The following is a 6061-nucleotide window of genomic DNA, read 5'->3' as shown; positions in this document are numbered from 1 at the left end:
AAAGATTTATCCATAAGGTGCTATATTTTAGTTTGCTTCCAGTGCCAAATAATCTAATAGCCCTGTTAGAAAGATGGAGAGTTTAACCAAATTCAGGAAAAATTCAGTCAGGAGATAGCAACTTAAACACTAACAAGAAATTAAAACAATCTTACATTAAAAATGTTAAAAGCAAAAAAGAAATGTTATTTTTCAAGTTCAAAAAATTATTTATTAAACATATTTAATGATAGCAAACTTTTCTGGCCTACTATAAAAATATTTTGTACTAATCCCAAATATAACTACAAAATCCAAATAACTTGGTACTCTTTTTTTAACTGTTCTGAAGATACATTTGTCAATCTTTGTTAATCTCAACCCAGATTAATAATGAGATATTAGATGCAGAATTCTCCTTGGAAGAATTGAACAAGATCATAATTGTAGGAGAGTACGGCACCAAATCAAGATTTAATATCGACAAATTTTTTAAAGAAATTACTCAAATTAAGTAGTCAGAAATGATCTGTTTAACTTATTTTATAGAACTCTTTAATCTCTAAATATTGGAAAAAAGTGAATACATGAATGATTTTTAATAAAGGTAAAACTGGTTTACCAAAAAACTATAGACTGATAGCTTTAGTTAACATCAAGATAAAGTTTTACATCATTATTGTCTACATGATTTATTAATTGGATGGAGACAGAGAGCTTAATATCTGAATTTTAGTATGACTACTAATAGAAAAAAAGGAATGAAGTTTGCCATATTTACTTTAATATTATTGATTCAATTACAAAATTAACAGAAAAGATAGGAAATTATTTACTGCCTTTATGGACTTATAAAAAGCATTTGATACAGTTTACATATCAGAATTAGTTAATAAATTATATAGTAATGGAATTGGCAACAAATTTTGTACAATGATTTTGAAGTTACTTTTGGGTTACAAAGTTAACATCCAAATGGGTAATATGTCTTTTCCTCAGTTCAACTTGTCTAGAAGTATTTTGCAGAGGGATCCCTTATGCTCATATTTATTTAATTTCTACTTATTGGACTTGGACAGTTTATTTCTTATAAATTCTAATGATGGGATTCATATTAATCATAAAATCTTCCATAATTTAGTTTGTGGATGATTTGATACTGGTAGTTCCTACAAAAATTGAATTACAAAGATGAGGGCCTCTAAATGATGGCTGAAAAAGTTTGAACAATAAATTTTTTGTTTATTGTTTGATGGAAATCACATTTAGGTGTTGGTTACAAAGAATTACAAAGAAAAATTAATTCTCTTAATGCATACATAAAATCAAACCACTTATTAATCAGTTTGGACAAATCAAAGATTGTAATATTCCAGAAAAATTCTAAAATTTTGAACACAAATTAAAAGTTAATTATCATCTTGAAAAAATTTTTAAATAATTCCAGGAGTTGGTATCATTTATGCACATAGTGTTGCCAATAGATTTCGAATAACAATTTGTTACAAGTTGTTATTGCCTCTTTCTAAATAATGTAAAATTATGTTTTATTACACAAAAAAAAAATGAAATTTTGTAGATTTGAACCTACATCATATAGATTAGCTTTTGGAAGTTTCACTTCTCTTTTGTAAGTTTCACTTCTCTTTTGTAATGGTGATGGCCAAATGGATAAAAAGGCAGTGAAGCTAAATAGTCAATTATCAGAGGCCCAATTTTCGGAAACACTTGAGAAGTGGGTCCTATTATTTGGACAAGGAGCTGTTTGTGTTTAGAGCTATGTGCTCACCAAGTTTTGTTTAAATTGGAAACTTGAACATTTGGACATCTCCTTGTAAGTCTATAGTTTAAGTTTAATTTTATGTGAAGATTGGAGTTGGGGACAGTACATTTTTACTAACTCCAACTCCACTGAGAATAGGTCTTCGTAGTGTAATCCAGAGTGTATACTAAATAAGGGTTGATCTCACAGTTAAACACAGTTAAAGTTCTTAGCTTTTTTTTTTTTTTGCAATGTGAAGAATGGTTTTCCAGTATTGTTACAATGGTGCAGAACCTGTTTTCTATTCATTAATATTGGATATTTTTAAAATAAATTTTACACCCAATGTTAAATGTTACCAACATTAAAATTTATTTTCTGATTAGGCTTTGAAAGCTCAAAACAAATCATACAGGATTTATTCAGCCTATTAGAATTGCATCAAAAAAGATATTCTTATTTTTCTTTTGTTATTGTCCTTGGCTATTTAGTTTTCTATTCACTGTTTTTTCCTTTTGAAATCATGGTAAAGTATCCAATTTTCATCATTTATGATATAATCAAAAATGACTGTTGTATATAATATGTAAAAAATGAAATGCAAATACCGTATCTACTCAGATATAAGACGATCTCGCATATAGGACAAGGTGTGACTTTAAAGATCAAAATAAAGAAAATTAGATTTATTAATACAATTCTAATTTTATTTTGTTTAATCACAAATAAAATATCAAATGCATGTAAATGCACACATTGTCCTGCAAAAATTACTGGTATTTTAAACTTCAAGTAAAAATCTTGTAAAATCGACAACATAATTTGTTCATGTAAACCTGGACAATTATTGGGAATCTTTTTTGCCAATTCTTAACAGTCAAATTCACTCTTTGTCAGTTAAACTTATGAGTTTCTCCAAATTCTGATTTCCAACTAATCATCTGTTTTCACGTGGGAATGGATTAAAACTTATATTGGGCTCCCATGTAATTTTGGAATTCAATTCAAAACCTTTGCTTTTCCTATTGCTATTCATCTTTACTCCTGATAATACGCAAGAATGATTCAAACAACCCAGATAAAATACTTTTGTTTTTAAACATCAGAAAGCGAGAATCCAGTAAAAAATGTGAATACACAGTTTACAAAACTTATTGCAAAAATGAAATGAATTCTTTGCTCACATGTATAGGACAACCTAGGTTATTGAAGCAGTGAAAAATGAATAAAAACCTTGTCTTATATGAGAGTAAATACAGTATTTAATTCTCTTTCATTCGGCTAAAGAAGATACAATACGAATGATTCTCCAGATTCTAAAAGAAGAATGTATGATTGTGACAAACCGCCAATTGAGGAAGTCCATTCTCAATCTAAAAACAGATATTTAATTATTGTTGCCAATTGGGAACTCATGAAACAGTTACTTTTCATGCTTGAATAACTTTTCTTGTATCTTTTGTAACAATGTATAGTTTTATGAAATGAAATTGAGTCTTTTTATAATTTGATCTATTGTTAATTCTGACTCTACATCTGTAAGACAAACAATAACATTTTTGTCAAACAGGAGGACATTTGAAACAAAACTTCTCTGTTTTCTTTAACAGAAAAATTGAAGATAATCAATTCATAATAAAAATGTCATCATGAATTATCTTCAATTTTTCTGTTGTAATAGTAGTGTTTACAGCATTTGAGTAAAAGTATAAAATGTTTTATTTATATTGATTGTTGATGCTCACTTTTTATATATATTTTTCTCATCAAATCTTTATGAAATTTTAGTCAACTAACCAATTAAATGTACTGTTTATAAAATATAATATCTATTATTCTAGATTAATCTTATCAAGTAATGGTTCACAGTGTTAACTTTAAGAAAATATATACTGTATATGGCTATGGACTAGCATGATGGATTATTTCTTAGAACCCAAATAGCATTATTTATAAGATACAGTACTTGTCTAGTTTGCAAGAATTATGAATAGATATTCTACACCAAAAACATATTGAAATGTTTGTTTCAATAAGTTTAAAATTAAACTGACAACTGCTACTTAACAACTAGTTATTATTAGATAAAAATGAACACTACAAACACCTAAGATACCAGCGAGAAAATTAAACATGAAGTGTGAACATTTTTGCCTGTGTTTAATTTTCTTGCTGGTATCTTAGGTGTTTGTAGTGTTCATTTTTATCTAATAATAACCAGTTCATATCAGTGTGCACACTCACCTGCGCAGCACATAAATTCATGTGCGCGGCAACAATTTGAGTAGTGTGCAGCCATGCAGCTTAGAGGGAACTTTGACTGTATTACAACGTGTTATGAAGTACTGCCATCCATTGAGAAAGAAAAACAACAAATGAAACCAAACAAACAATCAAGCAAACAAAGACACTTTGGTTATTATATTGATAATGAAATAAGATCATGAATATATCATTAACAAAAGAACAATTTTAATTTTATTTACTTTGACACTAATTTGCAGAAAAAGTAAAATTTGAACAAACATTAAAAATCAAAACATTTCATCAAAAACTAATGAATCTCATGCAAACACATTAATTAACATTCATTTGATTTTGAAATGCAAAGCAAAACAATTACAAAATGCAATTAATATACTAATCTAATTCATGTAAATTGGTAGCATAAATACAAAAAAAAAACACCAAAATACCTTCAAAATAGTTTTTGGTCTTATGTAGCAGATAATATGTTCATGAATATAAAATACCTTATTTATCTATCTAATTAAAGAATTAAATATAGATTTTGACAGCCAAATTCAACATTTGAAACTGTTTTGATTTTGTCACTTCCACATACTATGTTATACCGAATATTTTTTTGTTGCACGTATCTTGTAAAATTGCCACAAACCTCGTGATATTCCTGAACGTCAGCATCTTGCCTGTCGTATTCCTCTTCTTCTTCTTCCGATTCACTTTCTAATTCGGGACCAATATAATTTCCAAATTCATCATATAAATCGGTATCCATTGTTTTATTAGACTGTAAAACAAAAATTATTTTAATAAAATATTATATCAGCAAGGTATGATGATGATGATGATGATGATGTGACAGTTGTTACAGAAAAGTGTACCTAGGTAACCCCAATGGCAGCACTTCGGTTAGCTTAGGTTACAATAACTATATTTTTAGTCGAAGCAGGACTGTGGAGTTGGAGTCGGAGTCATGGAGTTTTGATGTTTTAGCCGGAGTCAGAGTTGGATGGCAAGGAAAAGTTGGAGTCGGAGTTGGAGTCGGTAGATTTTTATGCAACTTCCACAGCCCTGGCAGGGCTGTTGAGTCGGAGTCGGAGTCAGAGTCGTGGAGTTTTGGTGTTTTAGCCGGAGTCGGAGTCGAGTCAGATGATAAGGAAAAGTCGGAGTCGGTAGATTTTTACGCAACTCCACAGCCCTGAGTCTAAGTTTCCTTTTTTTTTTTTATTTTGTTCAAGAACTACCGTGAGTGACGTTAAACACTCGGCGGCCCGACGCCGGCTCCCCTCCCGGAGGAGTCCGTCAAGAGCACAAACAGTCAGAAGCGCCACCATTGGTGTTACCTAGGTACACTTTAACCCAAATATTTCATTGTAACATTATGTCTTGTTTTATGAACCCCCTACTGATGGTCCTTTAATTGAGTTTAATTTAATTAATTCAAATAGTCAGATTCTTATTCAGTTATATTAAGGAACGAGCAATTGTTTATTGTGACGTAAATATAATTCAAATCTTCATTATAAAGTAAAATCTAAGCTTTGTACTAACAGAGATTGGATACAAGTAACTTTTAAGTGATTAATGTATAGGCGTATAAATACACAAATTACCTTAAAATAGTTTGCTAAATTCATAAAATGACCTTACTTTATAAAAAGATATTGTAAATTTGTTTACTAAATGTAAAATAAATAAATTTTTCATAAAAACGACTTACTCCTCGTATCAACCAAACATGCCAAACGACTACAAAACGATCTTGCCGCTACTCATACCGCCATCTGGTGTACGAAAATTGTTTTCGGANGGAGCAGACTCCCCCAGAGTAGAATCTAGCTCAGCTTTAATATTGGTTGGACTGAAACCTTTCAAATGAAAATATTGTATCACATAACGATGACAAATTTTTTCCATGTTTACAAATTCACTGAGATTGTTCATTATTTATGGCTGCCAAAAAAATACTATACAACGTAACGTCTTCAAACTTTAAACTTAAGCTTTATAAGGTTAATACTTTTGAACACAGTCGTTTTTTTTTCAAACAAGTACCGCCATCTATGTCAGGTTGGG

At 29.7% G+C, this 6061-nt stretch overlaps 1 long non-coding RNA gene across 1 annotated transcript; it reads right to left on the bottom strand.

The window, feature by feature from the left end:
- Positions 1-4696: 4696 nt before the first annotated feature.
- LOC111639780 lies at positions 4697-5793 on the bottom strand. The gene is made up of 2 exons (XR_002759139.1): positions 5706-5793; positions 4697-4772 (listed from the first exon to the last, which is right to left on the bottom strand). It is a non-coding gene; the product is annotated as an uncharacterized LOC111639780 (long non-coding RNA).
- Positions 5794-6061: the final 268 nt, after the last annotated feature.

The sequence above is a fragment of the Centruroides sculpturatus genome, unplaced genomic scaffold (assembly GCF_000671375.1).
Source record: "Centruroides sculpturatus isolate CEXI.00-Female unplaced genomic scaffold, Cexi_2.0 scaffold1299, whole genome shotgun sequence".
In the NCBI taxonomy this organism is placed as follows: domain Eukaryota; kingdom Metazoa; phylum Arthropoda; class Arachnida; order Scorpiones; family Buthidae; genus Centruroides; species Centruroides sculpturatus.
The sequence above is the reverse complement of the archived record's forward strand: the minus strand, read 5'-3'. Positions and strand labels throughout refer to the sequence as shown.